Source organism: Theropithecus gelada, chromosome 6, assembly GCF_003255815.1.
Source record: "Theropithecus gelada isolate Dixy chromosome 6, Tgel_1.0, whole genome shotgun sequence".
Lineage (NCBI taxonomy): Eukaryota > Metazoa > Chordata > Mammalia > Primates > Cercopithecidae > Theropithecus > Theropithecus gelada.
The window spans coordinates 92,732,031-92,752,145 of record NC_037673.1 but is presented as its reverse complement, the minus strand read 5'-3'; the positions used below and the strand labels follow the sequence as shown (position 1 = coordinate 92,752,145).

Below are 20,115 nucleotides of genomic sequence, written 5' to 3'. Positions count from 1 at the left end.
TACTTCATTCATCTTTATAGCCGCTGGATGCCCAGTGTACATCATAAAGTAGCTATTCAGAAAATATATATTTAAAAAATTTTTGAATGTTCTGTTTACAGCAAAGTTCTCTAAACTAAATATAGTGATTGAATACATTTCTACAATAAAAAAATTAGACAATAAAGACAAACGGCATTTCTGGGCTTATACTGGACAAAATAGGAGCAAGAATAGGGGCAATTTACTTTGTTTCTGTTACCTTAGGATGAAAAGAGTTTGCTTGGATTTATCTAAAATTTTTTTTCTCATCCAAATATGAAAATATTATAAAGTTAAATTTTCAGCAATAACATTGTATTGGTCCATTTTCATGCTGCTGATAAAAGCATATCCAAGACATGACCATTTACCAAAAAAAGAAAAATAGGTTTAATGGATTCACAGTTCTACACGTCTGAGGAGGCCTCACAATCATGGTGGAAGGTGAAAGGCACATCTCATATGGCAGCAAACAAGAGAAGAGAATGAGAACCAAGCAAAAGGGGTTTCCCCTGATAAAATCATCAGATCTTGTGAAACTGATTCACTACCATGAGAACAGTTTGGGGGAAACCACCCTATGATTCAATTATCTCCCACCGGGTCGCTCCCACAACATGAAGGAATTATGGGAGCTACCATTCAAGGTGAGATTTTGGGTGGGGACACAGCTAAACCATATCAGACATATTATCTATTGCTACATAATAAATTATGCCCCAAACTTAGGGCTTATAACCACATACATTTTTTTTTTTTTCTTCACAGTTTCTGAGGCTTAGGGATCTGGAAGTGACTTAGCAGGGGTTCTGACTCAGGGTCTCCCAAGATGTTGGCTGGGGCTGCAGTCACCTGAAGGCTTGACTGGGCCTGGAAGATCCGCTTTTTGAGAGGCTCACTCACATGGCTGTGGGCTGGAGGTCTACTCACAACTCTCCCCAGAGCAGATTATCCAAGAGTAAGAGCAAGCCGGAAAACACCATCACTTTTATGACCTAGTCTCTGACATCACACACAATCACTTCTACATTATATTCGCTACAAACAAATCACTAAGAACGGCCCACATTCAGGTGAAGGGGAATTATGTTCCATCTTCTGAAAGGAATATTAAGTAATCTGTGGATGTATTTTAAATCATCACAGTCCACCATCTGGCCACAAATTATTTCTATTTCTCCCACATGTAAAATACTCTCATTCCTCTCAACTCCTCCCAAAAGTCTCAAACTTGTACAGGATGTCCAGGTTTGAAGTCCAGGATATAATTATTTAAATCAGATCCCAATACAGAGAAGTCTTCTCAGGTGTAGTTTTTTTTTTTTTTTTTAATTGAGACAGAGTCTTACTCTGTTGCCCAGTCTGCAGTGCAGTGGTGCAATCTCAGCTCACTTTTAGCCTTGACCCCTGGACTCAAGTAATCCTCCTGCTTCAGCCTCCCAAGTAGCTGGGTCGACAGGCACACACCACAATGACTGGCTAATTGTTTAAAAGTTTCTTGTGGTGATGGGGTTTCACCATGTTTCCCAGGCTGTTCTCAAACTTTTGGGCTCAAGCAATCATCCTGCCTCAGCCTATTCAAAATGTTGGAATTACAGGCATAAGCCACTGTGCCTGACCAGGTGTAGTTCTTTAAGAATAGATCTTCAAGTATTGTTCCTCTCTGTCTAAAGTCTTGCAGACTAAAGAGACAAGTTATCTGCAATGTCTATCAATTATCTATCACTGTGTAACTAATTACCCCCAAAACTCTGTGGTTTAAAACACCATTTATCTCAGTGTCTGTGGGTCAGGAGTTTGGTGGTTTTGCTGGATGAGTCTGACTCAGTGTCATTTCACAATGTTGTAGTCAATGTGGGATGCAGCAATCTGAAGGCCTGATTGGGGCTAGAGGGTCTGCCTCTAAAAATTCCTCACCGGCATGGTTGTTGGCTGGTGGCCTCTGTTCATTACCATGTAGCTCTCACCCTGGATTGCTTAAATCTCACAACACACAGTTGGTTTCCTCCAGAAGAAGTGATCCAAGAGGAAGCCAGCAACATGGAAGCCATGATGTCCTTTATGACCTAACTTTGTGACATGCCATCACCTCTGCTGTGTTCTATTGGTTACTTGGAACAACCCTGATATGACACAATAGAGGACTAGGCAAGAGCATCAATCCAGGAATTTAGGGCTCATGGGTGCCATCTTGGAGACAAGCTAGCATGCCTGTAATGCTAGAAGCTGAACCCAGGAGCACCATCAGAGGCTGTAGATTCTGGTGATATCTCAAACACTCTTCCTGTGATCTTGATACAGTAACAAAATTTCTGAGTACCCTGAAAATGGAAATAATAAGTTTCTACCAGGTGAATGATTAGGTGATGATGATTACTTTGAAGTAACATGAGCCTAGCAATGTAAATCCAGCAATGTGTTCTTGGAAAAAAAATCACTGCCCTTCTCTAGGCCTTGGTTTCCTCAGCTTCAAAAAGTGTATAATAATAACTGCTTTGGGCCAGGCGCAGTGGCTCATGCCTGTAATCCCAGCACTTTGTGTTGGGGTCCGCGTGTTTCCTAAACAAAGGAATGAACACACAAGACAACACAGGACGAGACAAACATGGCTGCCACCCCAAACGACATGCTCTGCTTTATTTTATACAGTCGTTTGTGGAATGTTGCCAAGTCACAAGACACATTGTTGTTTTTCTGACCGTTCCCTGACTTTCTGGATTTTCAAGATGTTTACACATAAATCAGCCCCCAGGGTCTGCTGTTTGCAGCTGGCTCCTTTGTCCTCCCTGTTTGCAGGGAAGGAATGCCCTGCTTCGTTTGCAAGAGCAGGACTTATCGGGAACGTCTCATTTGTGAGCATGTAGTCCTCTACACTTTGGGAGTCCAAGGAGGGCAGAGCACAAGGTCAGGAGTTCCAGACCAGCCTGGCCAATATGGTGAAACCTGTCTCTACTAAAAATACAAAAATTAGCCAGACGTCATGCCTTGCACCTGTAGTCCCAGCTACTTAGGAGGCTGAGGCAAAAGAATCACTTGAACCCAGGAGGCAGAAGTTGCCATGAGCCAAGATCATGCCATTACACTCCAGCCTGGGTGACAGAGTGAGACTCCATCTCAAAAAATAATAATAATAATAATAATAGCTGCTTTAGTCAGTTCTTACAGGGGTTCAAGGTTACATATGTAAGATACATTTATTAAGCAATTGATAAATGGTAACTATTTTAAAGAATATTGCATATTGGCCAGGCACGGTGGCTCATGCCTGTAATCCCAGCACTTTGGGAGGCTGAGATGGGCGGATCACAAGGTCAGGAGATCGAGACCATCCTGGCTAAAACAGTGAAACCCCATCTCTACTAAAACTACAAAAAATTAGCCAGGTGTTGTGGCACGCACCTGTAGTCCCAGCTACTTGGGAGGCTGAGGCAGGAGAATGGTGTGAACCCGGGAGGTGGAGCTTGCAATGAGTTGAGATCGCACCACTGCACTCCAGCCTGGGCAACAGATCAAGACTCCATCTCAAAAAAAAAAAAAGCATATTTTGTGATATTGCCTGGTAACCCTCTGAGTTGATAGACGTATTTCAGTTTTTGGAAAGAAATATTTAAATTAGTAAGAAGGTAAACCTTTCTCATTTAATAACTGATATACCATATTTCATAAAACTAAGAAAATAGAAGAAAAACATCCATTGTCCTACAACTCTAATGCAATGTCATCACCGTGTTTCCTTACAGCCTTCTTTTCCATGCATTTCCCATAACTGAAGTCAGAGTGTACATAAAAGTTTGCTTTTTGCTTCTTTCTCTTTATATCTTAATATAGAAACTTCTAACAGAGTTTGACACAGACACTTGCCCCAGTGTGTCATGCTCAGAGGAATGACCCATGGGTCCTAATGAGAGGTAAGCACTGGAAAAGGAGGGGAAATTCCATAGGTCAACAAGGCTGCATCAGGATCGGATGAAGTTCTGAGAGCAGATCTCATGGAGAGTATCAAAGGCTAACTAGGGGAAACAGTAGGAGTCACTAAGAGATTCTGGAAGTTGTGTAGGGATGAAAGTTGCTTAACTACTCTCTGACTCAGTTCATCTTCTATACACCAAAGATGTTACATGCCCCTACCTTTATAGGGCTGCTGGGAGGATTCATGAAGTTCCTGCATGTAAAGTTCCAGGCACAAAGTAAATATGTTGCTATTAAAATGGTAAGATGTGGCTGGGCGCGGTGGCTCATGCCTGCAATCCCAGCATTTTGGAAGGCCGAGGCCGGTGGATCACGAGGTCAGGAGTTCAAGAGAAGCCTGGCCAAGATGGTAAAACCCCATCTCTACTAAAAATTAGCCGGGCGTGATGGTGGGCACTGCTCGGGAGGCTGGGACAGGAGGATTGCTTGAACCCAGGAGGCAGAGGTTGCAGTGAGCCAAGATCACACCACTGCACTCCAGCCTGGGCAACAGAGTGAGACTCCATCTCAAAAAACAAAAAAACAAAACAAAGCAAATGGTAAGATGCAATGCATCAGGGTCTGGGATTTTCCCAAGTGTTTAGCAGCCTAGGAATTCTCAACAGACTTCTGAAACATAATTTATGCCCTAAAATGTTGATGACTAATATCTATGATATAGAAAAGTATGTCTGGATATCAAGTCAGTGTGGGTTTGATCATTCATTTCAACCATTGGAAACAAACCCCAATGTCTCAAGGAGCCAGGTGGGTGACCTAAGGGCGCAATGGCAGGAGGGTGTACCACCTAGAGAGCACAAGCCCTCCTCAAAAGAGAAGCTGTTACTGGGTTCATTGTTGCCCTATGTAAGTGTGGACCAGGGTTGCTGTTTGACGTCTACAGAGCATTATTTCAACATTCATCAGATTTAATGCACTATGCCACATAAGTGAGGTGATGCTACTAGGGTAGTTTTTGGAAATTTACACACACACAAGTCTGCTAAAGTAGTTAGGTTGAAGGATTCCTAGCTCTGGGAGAAAGGTTACATTTTCTGCCTTATCCCCAGCTCCCCAGCTATTGGGGTTATTTGAATTATTTAACCTTGACCTGTTGGATTAGTCCATTCTCACACTACTAATAAAGACATACCTGAGACTGGGTAATTTATAAAGGAAAGAGGTTTCATTGACTCACAGTTCTGCATGGCTGGGGAGGCCTCAGGAAACTTACAATTATGGTGGAAGGGGCAAACATGTCCTTCTTCACATGGCAGCAGCAAGGAGAAGAATGTAAGCTGAGAGAAGGGGCCCCTTATAAAACCATCAGATCTTGTGAGAACTCACTATCATGAGAATAGCACGGGGTTAACCACCCCCATGATTCAATTACCTCCCACCAGGTCCCTCCTGACTCACATGGGGATTATGAGAACTACAATTCAAGATGAGATTTGGGTGGGGACACAGCCAAACCCTATCACCTGTATTTAATTTATATAATAAAATACATTTAATTTATAAATTATGTTAAAAGTACACATTGACACATGAAAGGTTTCAATAAATCCTATACTAGAGCAAAGAAACCCATTTAACTGTATTCAGCCACTTGTTTCTCAGAATATTTCATTCAAAAGCTTTATTTTCCATATAAAATGTACGAACACCTTACAGAGCACTCTTTGGGAAAGGATGAACGACTTTTAAAAGGAAGACCCAAACAAACTGGTCAACAGAAACGGAGTGCTGCTGTGGTGCCATGTCCGAGACAGCTGCCAATAGTCCTCTGCCACTCACCATTCTTGCATCAGCATCTGGGACATGGTAATTACACTTGACGGCTTGTCACTCCACCTCTCCTCACTCCTCAGCTCACAGAAAAGAGATTTGTGAAATACCAGCTCTGGTCTTGGCAAATATTTGTTTTCCCCTGGCACCCTGGAAAATGCATTTTTAAAACTCTTCCTACACTTTCGGTATGGCAGCAGCTTTATCAGTATGTGAAGATAGAGCGATGATGTGGCTTGGATACTTGACATTTTGTATTGGTGGAAAGTGGCAAATTGCACTGAGCTGTAAATGCACTGTAAACGGTGTCGTGCTGAATTATAAAGACAATTAGCATATTTCTTCCTTGTTTCTCATTTATCTTTTAGTTTGTAAACATGGAAAGCAGAGTGCGGTAAGCTTTACATGCCTTATCTGTAAAATGAGCACAGTGATACTTACGTTACAGACTTTTGTAAGCCAGAATTTTTAAAATGTGAAACTACCTAAGATAGTATAAAAAACATAGCAGCATCCAATAAATGACAATTCTTAGTATTACTTCCACACCTCCTGTTAACATTAAACTCTTGGAGGATGGAAGAAAGCATGGCTGTGAGGCACATAAAATCACCAGAGGAAATCAGAATACTGCAATGTTTGGGGTTCCTTGAAAATTTTTAAAGTGTGTAAGGGTCCTTAGACATGATCTTTTACGGATGAGAACAAGATGAAATGAGATTGATAAAAATTAATCAATTTGCCCACGTTTTGCACAGGAGCATAAATTACCAGCAGACAACATCTGGATTCCATACTAAGAACAAGCATCTCATTACAAAGTTACAAACTGAATATGCCTCATGCCTAAAGAGCACACACCTATCAATCTTCACTTTGCATGGTCCCAAAGATTCTGTAACTTTCACAAGTTTGCATGTTTAATAACAAATTTGAACTTTTAGGCTACTGAGTCATATGCTGCAAATGTCACCGGTCCTTTGTTTAAGTCTCTGCGTGTATTTCAGTCAACAGGTTTTCTTCATTACTCACTGTGTTTTCTGTCCATCAGGCAGCAAAGCATCAGCGCATCCCACCACCAGATGGCGCCAGACCCACTTGTGGAGGCTCTAGGGGCTCCGTCAGCTTGGGACTAGAAGCTGATGAAAAACGAGGAGTTTCATTTCCGGGTTCCATTTAAATGTTCATCCTGGGCCATAAAAGCAGATGAATTAGATATGCCATTATCCTGAATATTATTATTTATATTTTATTTTATTATATATATATATATAGAGAGAGAGAGAGAGACAGAGAGACAGAGTCTCGCTCTGTCACCCAGGCTGGAGAGCACTGGCGGGATCTCAACTCACTGCAACCTCCGCCTCCGGGTTCAATCGATTCTCCTGCCTCAGCCTCCTGAGTGGCTGGGATTACAGGCACGCAACACCACATCCAGCTAAATTTTGTATTTTTAGTAGAGACCGGGTTTTACCATGTCGGTCAGGCTAGTCTCGAACTCCTGAGCTCGTGATCCACCTGCCTTGGCCTCCCAAAGTGCTGGGATTACAGGTGTGAGCCACCACGCCTGGCCTATCCTGCATATTTAAAGTTAATTGAGTTTAAGAAAAACAGAGCAGAGAGAGAGAAATAGCGGCCCGCCCAGCAGCTCTGAGCTATCTCATATAAGGTTTAGCGGGGAATCCTGCCTGACCCAAGTCCAATCTCCAAGCTCTACACATCTCACCAACAAAACAGGAAGCCAACACATTCTGAATCTTCTTTCCAAGATAAAGTCGACCATTTGTAATATTTTTTTCAGAGACAACGGAAGCTGAAAAATAACTGCTGAGAAAGGAGGAACTTTTCTAGAAGAACTTAAATCCAAAAGCCTATGGGATAGTAATGAGAAGTGGAGGAGAACAAAAAAGGCATGGAAAGTAAAATCAGGAGGTAAAACAAACGTTTTAGAACAGCCAAGTGTGGGGAGTTGGAAAGTGAAGCTTTGAGTAGAAACCAGAGTTACAAAATTTCAGAGCTGGAAGGGGCCTTATAAGGAAGCAGAATTGGGCCCGAGGACTAAATAGTTGCCAAAAACCACACAGGCAATTAGTGGCAGACAAGAGAGGACCTTCGTTTTTGCTAACCAGGGTTCCTTCCATTGAAACATGTGGCCCTCTCACTATCTAACTAAAAACCTTTCACAAAATCCAAGTAAACACAGAGAAACATCCTCTCTTCTGTCTTCACTGCTTTCTCTGCCCACACCTGCACATGTGCACACACAGCCACAATTACAACAATACAGGAAATTGAAGGAAGCCATCTGAAACTTCAACGTCGGGCACAGCCGCCACAGAAAACATATCAAATGCAAGGCTAGAAATCAGCACTGTTCACATTCACACAGGAAGCGACTCAAGCTGTTTGACCCTATTTAGTAATCAGTTCCATACTCACAACAGAATGCCAGAACAAAAACAGAAGAAAAAGAAAAAAAATAACTCCAACCCTCCTTTTCCTTTGGAAGAGGATTTATACCAAGAAGTTTAAAGAGAGGCCCAGCTGGTTTATAGAATTTTGCAGGAAATTTGGGGACCTCTGTGATGCCATTGTCTTCCCTGGCCCAGGAAAGTAGCCATACCAAGGCAGTTATGGGGATAATTCAAACAAATCAAAGCCATATTTCACCTCAATTGTGCTTATACTTTAGGCAAAAGTATTTTGGACCTAAATATTTCTGATAATCATCAGATGCATCCTGGTCTCATGGGAAATGCTGAGAAAACCTATGGGGCTATTATCCACTTACTAGCTCTGTAACCTCAGGCAACTTACTTAACTGTTCTGAGCCTCTTCCTTTCTCTACCAAAATGAGATTGATCAACTATTGCCTTCCAGAATAGTTCTGAGGTGAAAATGAGAGTCAATGTTCTATGGCATGAAGACACACCAGGAAATATTAGCCGTTTCTTTCAGACATATATGTATATTTAGTAATTATTAAATATTTAATATATATTTATATATATTAAATTTTATACAGTATTATATATACTTACATAAAAATTATGTATAGTAAATATTACATATATATTTAAGTTTTACACATATATATATATATATATTTTTTCCCGAGACAGGGTCTCCTTCTGTCACCCTGACTAGAATGCAGTGGCAGAATCATGGCTCACAGGAGCCTCAACTTCCCTGGGCTCAGGTGATCCTCCCACCTCAGCCTCCCAAGTAGCTGGGACTACAGGCATGCCACCACACACAGCTAATTTTTGTATTTTTTGTAGAGACGAGGTTTCACCATGTTGCCCAGGCTGATCTTGAACTCCTGGAGTTGAACGATGCACCTATCTTGGTCTCCCAAAGTGTTGGGGTTACAGGCATGAGCCACCGTGCCTGGCCCCATTTAATTTTTCTATTTTGTTTAATTTGTGTGGACTTGGGCCTCAAAGAGAAAAGTGAGAAGAAAATGCCTCGTGTACAGTGGAGCCACTGGCGAGTTCTCTTAGGCCTAATCTACATCTGAAGTTCTCAAATATTTTGGTCTCAGAACCCACCTACTTTCTTAAAAATTGAGGATTCCAAATGGCTTTTTAAGTGTGGCTTATTGATATTTACTATATTCACAAATAATACTCAGGGTTGGGCACGGTAGTTCACACCTGTAATCCCAGCACTATGGGAAGCTGAGGTGGGCAGATCACTTGATGTCAGGAGTTCGAGACTAGCCTGGCCAACACGGAGAAACTCCATCTCTACTAAAAATAAAAAAATTAGCTGGGCATAGTGGTGCACACTTGTAATCCCACCTAGTTGGGAGGCTGAGACAGGAGAATCGCTTGAACATGGGAGGTGAGGTCGCAGTAAACTGAGCTCGTGCCACTGCACGTTAGCCTGGGTGACAGAGTGAGACTCAATCTCAAAATAAAATAAATTAAATAATAATACTGGGGAAGTCTTAAATTATTTATTCATATAAAAGTAAAAGTAATATATTATATATTAATATAAATAACACAGTTTATGAAAAATGCATTTTCCAAAACAAAACAAAAATGTGGTGAGGAGAGTGATGTCATTTACAGTTTACAGATCTCTTTAATGTCTAGCTTAATAGAAAACAGCTGGATTCTCATATCCACTCCACTTCTACACTCAGCCTGTTGTAATAACTTGTTTTAGTGGAAGTTTGTGAAGAAAAATCAGCCTCTGTGTAGGGGAGAAATATTTTAATAGCTTTTTCAGGTATTGGTGCTTATGGTGTGATACTATACCTAAGTTCAGTAAGTACTAGTTTCTTAGAAGTTAATTTCAGTGTGGAATCTGCAGCCTTAACAATGGAGTTTTGTGCAACTTTAACAATGGAGTTTTTCCTCTGTTACAGGAATTCCACTGATTTATTCTGCACTTTGAATACATTTTATCTATGCATGATTTTGTAACATTTGGAAGATACTGGTTCACTGAGTTATATAGATCTTTCAATTTCAACAAATTTTTTTATACAACATCAAAAATCATTTTTTAACAATATTACCACCAATCTCATCAGAATAGTCTCTATAAGGAAACTGTCAAGCTCACTGTGATAGACATAAGTTTTCTATAGTTTTTATTTTCTCTTGAGTTCAGATTTTATCTTTGGCAACAGATACTCTTTGTTATTTTACTTGAGGTGACAATCTCACTTTATTCATTTTTGAGAAAGCATTTCTGAATTTCTCAAAACATGACTCCCAACATAGCAATGAATGGACAGCCACCTGGTGATATTTCTCCTAATATCCACAGAAGCAGCGTATGATATTACTCCCAATATCGCAGGGAGGGTACAGCTCTTCTGTGATATTGTTGGTAGTATTCGGAGGGGGAGAGGATGACGATAATTCCAGTATCCCAGGCTGTGTTCACCTACCCTGTGATATTGTTATGAGTATCCTAGAAGGGAGAGGATGATATTACTCCCCATAGAGCAGGAGGTGTACACCCAGCCTGGGATATTGTTCCTAATATCCATGGAGGGGAGAGGCTGATATTACTCCCAATATGCCAGGGAGTGAACATCCACCCTGTGATATTCTTCTTAATATTCCAAGGCCAAGAGGTTGATATTACTCCCAGTATCGCAGACACTGTACACCCCTGTGTGATACTCTTCCTGATATCCGGAAGGGGAGAAGATGGTATTAATCCCCATATCGCAGGAGGTGAACACCCACTCTGTGATATCTTTCCTAATATGCAGGGGGAGAGAGGATAATTTCATTCCCAATATTGCAGAAGATGTACACGCCCCCCCGTGATATTGTCCTCAATATTCCAAGGCACAGAAGATGATATTACTCCCATTATCGCAGAAAATGTACACCCCCCAGTGATGTTGTTCCCATGATCCAGGAGGGAAGAGGATGACATTACTTTCAATATGGCAGGGGGTGTACACGCCCCCGGTGATACTGTTCCTAATTTCCACCTGGGAGAGGATGATATTACTCCCAATATCGCAGGGGTCAAAAACACTCCTTTGATATTGTTCCTAATATCCAGGTGGCGAGAGGATGATATTCCTCCCTATATTGCAGAAGGTGTACACTTGTCTTTGATACTGTTCGTAATGTCTAGAGGGGGAGATGATATTACTCACAAAATCATAAACACGCTGTGTGTCCACCATGGATCCTACGTTGAATTGTCTATTAATTTTAATGTCCTAAAATTTTAATGACCCTAAGGGGTCACCATTTTAGATGAAATTATACCAGGAGATTCCTCTAAGGCCAAGAGCATCCAGCTGCTCCCCTGAGAGACTCTACCCCCTACCTCAGGCTGTCCTTGGAGATGAGATGACCCCGGGGCTGATACTCACTAGACCTTCCAATAGACATGGCCACTGTGGGTATCCTGGGTCATCCCTAGACAGTTCTAAAACGCCAGGACTAGGAAAAGACAGGAGGGTGGCTGAGGACACAACGCCCTGTAAAGTTTTCACAGGGGGACTTCAACCTAAAGACATTTTGGTAATATGTACACTTAGGAAAGATGAAAAGAAGAGAGGTACAAAGATTTTTTTTACAGTAGAGTGTCAGATGATTTAGTCTCCGCTTTCCTCTCATGTAAAATGTTTGAAAACAGAAAAATATTTTGGCCAAGGTGGCTCATGCCTGTATTCCCAGCACTTTAGGAGGCCGAGGTGGGCGATCAGTTAAGGTCAGGAGTTCAAAACCAACCTAGCCAACATGGCAAAACCCTGTCCCTACTAAAAATACAAAAATTAGCTGGACGTGGTGGTGGGCGCCTATAAGCCCAGCTACTTGGGAGGCTGAGGCAGGAGAATCGCTTGAACCTGGGAGTCAGAGGTTGCAGTGAGCTGAGACTGCGCCATTGTACTCCAGCCTGGCAACAGGGCGAGACTCCGTTTCAAAAAATATATATATATATATGTATATATAAATATACATTTAAAATTATTACATGTAGATAGCATTTGAAGTCATGGGACTGACTGTAGTTAGAAACAAGAGGATGCAAGGGAAGTTTTTATATTTATATTTATATATAATTATATAAAATTAATATACATAATTATAATATGTAAATATATAGGCTGAGCACAGTGGCTTATACCTGTAATCCCAGCAATTTGGGAGGCCGAGGTGGGCAGATCACCTGAGGTCAGGAGTTCGAGACTAGCCTGACCAACATGGAGAAACCCCATCTCTACTAAAGATACAAAAATTAGCTAGGCGTGGTGGTGCGTGCCTGTAATCCCAGCTACTCAGGAGACTGAGGCAGGAAAATCACTTGAATCCGGGAGATGGAGGTTGTGGTGAGCCCAGATTGCATCATTGCACTCCAGCCTGGGCGGCAAGGGTTAAACTCCGTCTCAAAATAAATTAATAAATAAATAAAACAAGAAATATATATTTATGTCTAAATATATAATTATAACACATAAATGTGTATATACATACATTTATTATAAATTTATTAATATATGAAATATATTTATTTCTGAGACAGGGTCTGGCTCTGTCACCCAGGCTGGAGTGCAGTGACACTATCATAGCTCATTGGAGCCTTGAACAGATGGCTCAAGCGATCCTCCCATCTCAGCCTCCTGAGTGGCTAGGATTGCATGCATACACCACCATGCCTAGCTAATTTTAAAATTTTTTGTAGAGACAGGGTCTTCCTTTTTTGCCTAAGCTGGTCTTGAACTCCTGGGCTCAAGTGATCTTCCTGCCTCAGGCTTCCAATGTGTTAGATGTGGACCACTGCATCTGGTCTAATGCATTTTTTAATTTGCAAGTTTATATTATTTAATATTTTGAAGTACCGAATGTGTTGAACAACCAACTTGCAGAATTCCCGAACAATGGACAGTCAGCTGTCATGTCCTGGTTCAAATCATCCTAGCACACCAAGGCTAGAAACCTTTCGGCCAACTTCCACTTATGTCTCCCGGGGCAGGACAATGTCACTTGGCCAATCCCCACTAAGAGGGACTCTGGAAAGGCAAGAAACTATTCTGTTCTCTATAATGGAACATGACCAGAGAGAAGGCAGATGGGGGGGCCAGCTGGGCCCTCCAACCAGCAGCGTCCACCATCGACCAACTGCCCTAGAGCTACACCGTGCTGGGCATTTGGGGCACTGTTATCAGCAAGAGTTTCCATTTTTCTTCTCATGGGACCTTCATGCTAGTGGCAAGAGACAATTTTTTTTTTTTTTTTTTGAGACAGAGTTTTGTTCTTGTCACTCAGGCTGGGGTGCAATGGTGTAATCTCGGCTCACTGCAACTTCTGCCTCCTGGATTTAAGCAATTCTCCTGCCTCAGCCTTCCGAGTAGCTGGGATTACAGGATTGCACCACCACATCTAGCTAATTTTTGTATTTTTAGTAGAGATGGGGTTTCACCATGTTGGCCAGGCTGGTCTGGAACTCCTAAGCCACTGCACCCAGTCAAGAGGGAGATTTTAAATCAATAAGTATAATTGTGATGAATGCCAGAAAGAAGAATGTGTGTGATGGGTAGGGGACCTAAGTTATTGTCTCATATTTTACCACTTTCATAGGCAATAACTAAACACTTAGAAGCTTAAAACAACACACACCTTTAAGCCAATTTTGGCAAGCTAGGAGTTGAGCACATTTTAGTGGGTCCTGTGCTTGGGATCTCACGCTAAGCAGCTGGGCTGCATCCTCATCTGAGGCTCCACCAGGGCAGAATCCATTTCCAGGTCCACTGAGGTTACTGGCAGAATTCATTTCCTCGGACCCGCTGGGCAAGGGCCCAGCTTTTTGCTTCCTTGCCTACAGGGCCCCTCCAAAGGTCCTTTCTCAGCACAGCATCTCCCTCCTGTAGCGCCTGCAGGCGGAACCTTTCTCTCTAGTGTGCGAAAGTGATGCACTGTGACAATGACATCCCATTGCTTTTGCCAGGCTCTATGGGTTAGAAGCCAGTCACCGGTTTTGCTTGTACCCAAGGTCAGGAAGACTATGCAAGGGCATAGGTCATTGGGGGGTCAGTCACTTTAGGGTGTGGCTGTCACCACTGAACTTGGTGAGACTTTAAGGGTTGGTAGGAGCTGGCCAAGTACAGGGGTGAGGGTGTGTCAGGCAGGGGTGAGGGCATGGAGGGGGATGCAGAGGCCTGCACCCTGGAATGTCCTTTCACTCCCTGAGGTTTTGTTCTCCTGATCCCTGAGTACATCCCAGAACACGGTGGGGCCCTAGCAGGGGAGAGGTAGGGAAGCATGTGTTGTTCATCCGGGGACCTTGTTAGGCAAATCAGATTAGGGGCCAGGCTTTCAGTGGTGGGTGCGAGCGTGGGAGTGATGAGTGTGCAGGTGTGTGTGGGAAGAGCGATGGGGATGGGGTCAGGCCCAACCACCATGAAGACCTGAACTGTGCATCCACCCATCCCAGCAGCCTCCCTGAGTGAGTGCCTTCAGGGTGCAGGTCCTGTTTTACTCATGGAAGTGAATCAGAGTGGGACACTGCCTTGCCTTAGAGAGGTCACACTTCTTCTCTTTCTTCTTCTTTTTTTTTTTTTTAATTTGTGACAGAGTCTCACTCTGTTGCCCAGGCTGGAGCGCAGTGGTGTCACCTTGGCTCACTGCAACCTCTGCCTCCCAGGTTTGAGCAATTTTCCTGCCTCAGCCTCCTGGGTAGGGTAGCTGGGATGATAGGCACGCATTACCATGCCTGGCTAATTGTTGTATTTTAGTTTCACCATATTGGCCAGGCTGGTCCCAGTCTCCTGGCGTCAAGCGATCTGCCCGCCTCAGCCTCCCAAAGTGCTGTGACTACGGGCGTAAGCCACCACATCGGGCGAAAGGTCACACTTCATGCCACGTGGGTGGCAGCCACTCAGACAGCACCCCAGCTGGCGCTGGGAGTGAGGGGTGCTCAGCGTCCTAGGAAGGCAGAGGGCTGCATGAGAGGTTCGGGGAGGAAGGACTGGAGGAGGATTTGAGATTTTCACCTGAGCAGCTGGGTGGATGGAGGGGCTGTTTATAGAGAATCAGAAGAATGTGGATGAGCAGGTTAGGACACTAATAAAGCACTCTGTTTTGGCCCGCAGAAAATTTGAGATGCTTCCCTGTGTCCAGCTGGGGCTTTGGGAAAGGTCAGGGCTGGGCATCTGACTGGGATAGATGTCTCTGGCAGGCAGCAGAGCATGTGGATGGTTTGTGAAGCCCAGAAGGGCATGAGATTTCCTGTGGCAGTGCCCACTGCAAATGGAAGGGCATTTGGCCTGAGCCCAGACATATACAAGTTGGGCAGAGAAGGGGGTGGGTCCCCGGGACCCACCGAGGAGCAGCTATGGAAGTACAGGGAAACCAAGGGTGTGGGGGCACATGAAGCAGGAAGCTCAAATAAGATGAGGAAAGACGTTTTTAAAGACGATCAGGGCTGGGGACAGTGGTTCATGCCTGTAATCCCAACACTTTGGGAGGCTGAGACGAGAGGGTAGCTTGAGGCCAGGAGTTTGAGACCAGCCTGGGCAACATAGGGAGACCCCATTTCTATAAATAAATAAATACCATTGGAACTTGGCATTTCAGGCGGGGAACAGCAAACACGTGAAAGCTTTGAGGCAGGAAAGGGAAGTGATTAGCGCTCGCTCCTGGTTCCTTTATCAGACCTTAAAGAGATGCAGAGACATTTCAGGTACTCCTTGGCCGAGCTCCTTCAGGGAAGCCCTAAGTTCGCTTCTACTTCCCATCTATTAATTTTTATTTTTTTTGGAGACAGAGTCTCATTCTGTCGCCCAGGCAGGAGCGCATGCAGTGGCACCATCTCAGTTCACTGCAACCTCCACCTCCCGGGTTCAAACGATTCTCCTGCCTCAGCCTTCCCAGTAGCTGGAACCACAGGTATGCGCCACCACGATCGGCTAAGTTTTTGTATTTTTAGCAGAGATGGGGTTTCATCTTGTTGGCCAGGCTGGTTTCGAATTCCTGGCCTCAAGTGATCCACCTGCCTGGGCCCCACAAAGTGCTGGGATTACAGGTGCTAGCCACCGCGCCCGGCCGTACTTCACTCCTAACGCCCACCATACGTGCTTCCAAATGTTTGCTGAATGACAAGGTGAACGAGTGAATGGGACTACGTGACTTCGGGCAGCAGGCAATCCTATTCCTTGGACCTCAGTTTCCCTTTTTGTAAAGCAAGCCTGTCTCTCGCTCTCTGCCCTAAAAGCCTGAGTTCTGGGCTTGAGATGAACGCGTCCTGCAGAGCAGACTCCAGGTGGACATTGAGCTGGGTCTTCTAGGAGGCCAGGATCCGGCCAGCTCTTGCCTCCGGTTCTCCCCCAGGACCCCGCACGCCCAGTCCCAGCGCCGCCCCGCCCAACCTCCCTTTGTTCCCCCAGGCTCCGCCCTCTCCGTGCAGCTCGCTCCCCATTGGTCGGGGGGCGGGTCCTGGGCGACCGGCACCGCTGGGGGCGGGGCGGCAGGCGGGGCCGTGTGCACCTGCGCGGTGTGTTTCCCGGCCGCATCCCCGCGCCAGCTGCAGCTCCTTGATCCGAGCCGGATCCTGAGCGGGGAACACAGGCTGAAGCGGCGGCGGCGGCCCCGCCCCGGGGCTCCATTGTTGAGGCTGCGGCGGCTCTGTCGGCTGCTCAGCTGCGCTCCAGTCGGCCCAGGCGCCGCGGCGAGGAGCGAGCGCTGCGAGGCGGCGGCTTGAGGTGAGACGGCGCGACGGGCGACGGGGTCTCCGGACCGGGCGGGGGTCTCTGCCCCGGGCGTGGCGGCTCCGAGCTGGGCTCCGCAGGGTCCGAGGTCGGGATCCGGGGTCCTTGCGCCTGGGCTTTGTCTCGGGCTCGGGTGGCACCGGGGGCTTCGCGCCTGCTGCGATACCGGGTGGGCCCGCGCGGGGGTCCTGGTCGCCCTGCGGGTGGGGGCCAGTCCCTACTGCTCCTCGGCTCCCCGCGTCTGTCGCGGAGGAGGCTGCATGGACCCGGGCGCTGGCTTCTGCCCGGTCCCCCGCGGCGTGGCTGGTCCCCGCGTGCGGCAGAGGGGGCCCTGCGAGGGCCCACTCGTGGGGCGGGGTCCGGGTCACCGCGAGTGGGAGACTCCGCCGCCCTCCCTGGCAGCGAGACTGCTTCGCCAGACTCACCGAGGGGACTGCGCGGACCTTCGGACGAGGGAGTCCGTGACTCTGGGTGGGGGCTCTTTCCCGGCCCCGCATGACGGCTTCCTGAGTGTTTTGTCACCTATATAGGTGGCTGCCTGGACCCGCGCGCGTGGGTCCTGGCCGCCCTGCTAGTGGGGCTGCGCGCCGCTCCGTGGCTCGTCTGGGTCGACCCCGCCTGGAACGCGCGTGTAGTGGGGGTCCGTGCGCGGGGGGCGCACTGCCCCCGCCCCATGGTTTATCCTCTCACTTGCCTGTCGGGGGGAAGCGAGAGGCGCGGGCCCAGAGCTGTCGCGCAGCGGCCACACAGACCGCACTGACCTCTGCCCTGGCTGGCGGGTCCCGGGGGGCGAGGGGCTGTCACCGCGCGTCCCACCGCCGAGCTTCCTGCTCTGGCCCCGGGCTAGGCTCTGATTCGAGGGAGCAGGGCCCTTCTGCCCCGCGCTTCTTGATTTCTTCCGTTAGTAATGGGAAGAAAAAAAAATCTGGAAAGCCAGATTGAACTTTGTAGCTCTCAGCGCTTGGAGAGTGGAAGAAACTCTCCCAAGAATTTGGCGGGCTGGAAAAGGCGTTTCAAGCAGGAGCATCCACACCCACGGAATGAGGCCAAGGCAGTTACAGTTAGAGGTCAGATTTATGAGGGGAGAGCCAGGGTGAGGTCCGTGGGTGGGGAGACCTGATGCTGCCCCTCAGACGTGTATTTCTCAGACACCAAAGAAAGTGGAATCACTCGTTAGTGAATGCTTTCATCAAACTTTTGAAAAACCTGTAATGTCCCAGGAAGGAAAATCGAACTGGACAGTTTTCCCCTTTTAAGAGTGTTAAACGTCCCGGAGACAAACAGCAGAAGGCTCAAGGAGTCCAAATACTCAACCTGAAGTTCTTTCTGAACAAAAGATGGTGTATAAGTAACAGGCATAGGAGACAAAACTGAACTAATGACCGCAGCTGTGGCTCCTAGCCCTGTAGCATGTCATGCAGGCCCTTTTGCCTTCTCTGCCCTCCGCTGTCCCAGACCCCAAGGCTACCGCGCACCTCCAGTCATCAGCTCCTGCCGACCCATTGCTATGAACTCTGTTTCTGTGGCTCCCTTCTCTGAAGTTTTGCTTGTTCTCCTGAAGTCCTGATCTTTAAGAGCTTATGATCTGCAAGGACAGATTGGCTTTGGGCAGTACATAGTTAACTGTAGCACAGCTTGAAAAATGCTCTGATAGAGGTGCGCAGGCAGTTTGTGCATGCTGGTAAATGCGAGGTCCTTTTTCAATACCATAAATCCAAGTATTCATGCTATTTTAAATCTGCAATTCTTTGACTCTCCAGAGGGTTTTTAGATTAATTTTTTTTCTATTACTTCCTAGTGTTTGTTGCATAGTTCAGAGTACTTGATTAAAACTTACCAGGTCGGCCGGGTGCGGTGGCTCACGCCTGTAATCCGAGGACTTTGGGAGGTCTAGGCAGGCGGATCACTTGAGGTCAGGAGTTCGAGACCAACCTGGCCAACATGGTGAAACCCTGTCTCTACTAAAAATACAAAAATTAGTTGGGCGTGGTGGTGGGCGCCTGTAATCGCAGCTCCTCAGGAGGCTGAGGCACGAGAATAACTTGAACCCAGGAGGCGGAGGTTGCAGTGAGTGAAATGGCTACACTGCACTCCAGCCTGGGCCATAGAGTGAGACTTCCTCTCAAAACAAAAACAAAAACAATGTACTGGGTCTACCTCCGGCTCTGGAATTCTCCTGGAAGGCCTTCTCTTCTGGGCTTCATTTTTCTCACTTTTGAGGATCATAAACTACATAATTTCCAAGAATTTTTGCCCTACACCTTTCAAGCAAATATAGCAGAGAAAAATTCTCTTCTCCGCAATGGTGTAAATAATGGAGGCCTTTGAAAATGCAGATTCTAAAGTGAAAGTTCTTTTTCTTCTTCCCCTTTGTTTCCTTTTAAACGAGTTTAGTTACATGAGTATATACTTTATCTCAGAGTTAAGGACAAGTATCTATGATGAAAGCTTAAGCAGCTTTTTGGCAATATCTTGCATATTCTTCACAATTGTGTTTTATGTGTAGCATCTTCCCTATATCCAGTTGGTTTGTTTTTTTTCTCATTAATGGAGTTGTTGAGCTCAGACCTTTTCAGGAGCAGTTTGTTGATCTTTTAAGTGTCATGTGAAATACGTTCCAATTTAACATTGTATTTTGGTGAGTAAAATGGGAGTAAATGGAAATTTGAGAGTGCCTTGAGTAGACGTACTTGGCTTTGTGTAATGGTTTGAAGCATAGTTTAAAATTACCACTTGTGGCCGGATGTGGTAGCTTACACCTGTAATCCCAACACTTTGGGAGGGCAAGGCAGGCAGATCACGAGGTTAGAAGATGGAGACCATCCTGGCTAACACGGTGAAACCCCGTCTCCACTAAAAATACAAAAAATTAGCTGAATGTGGTGGCACACACCTGTAGTCTCAGCTACTCGGGAGGCTGAGGCAGGAGAATCACTTGAACCCGGGAGGTGGAGCTTGCAGTGAGCCGAGATTGCACCACTGCACTCCAGCCTGGGTGACAGAGTGAGATTCCATCTCAAAAAACAACAACAACAACAACAACAACAAAAAAAAAACCACTTATAAAAAATTGCATCACATGTTGAATGACCTATAAAGGAGTTACAATTCTAAGGAATATGGTAATTAATTCTTTAAAATAGTCAGGCCGGGTGCTGTGG

General features: G+C 45.6%; 1 pseudogene; it reads right to left on the bottom strand.

The window, feature by feature from the left end:
• Positions 1 to 16,530: 16,530 nt before the first annotated feature.
• Positions 16,531 to 17,451, bottom strand: LOC112627038 (annotated as a pseudogene).
• Positions 17,452 to 20,115: the final 2,664 nt, after the last annotated feature.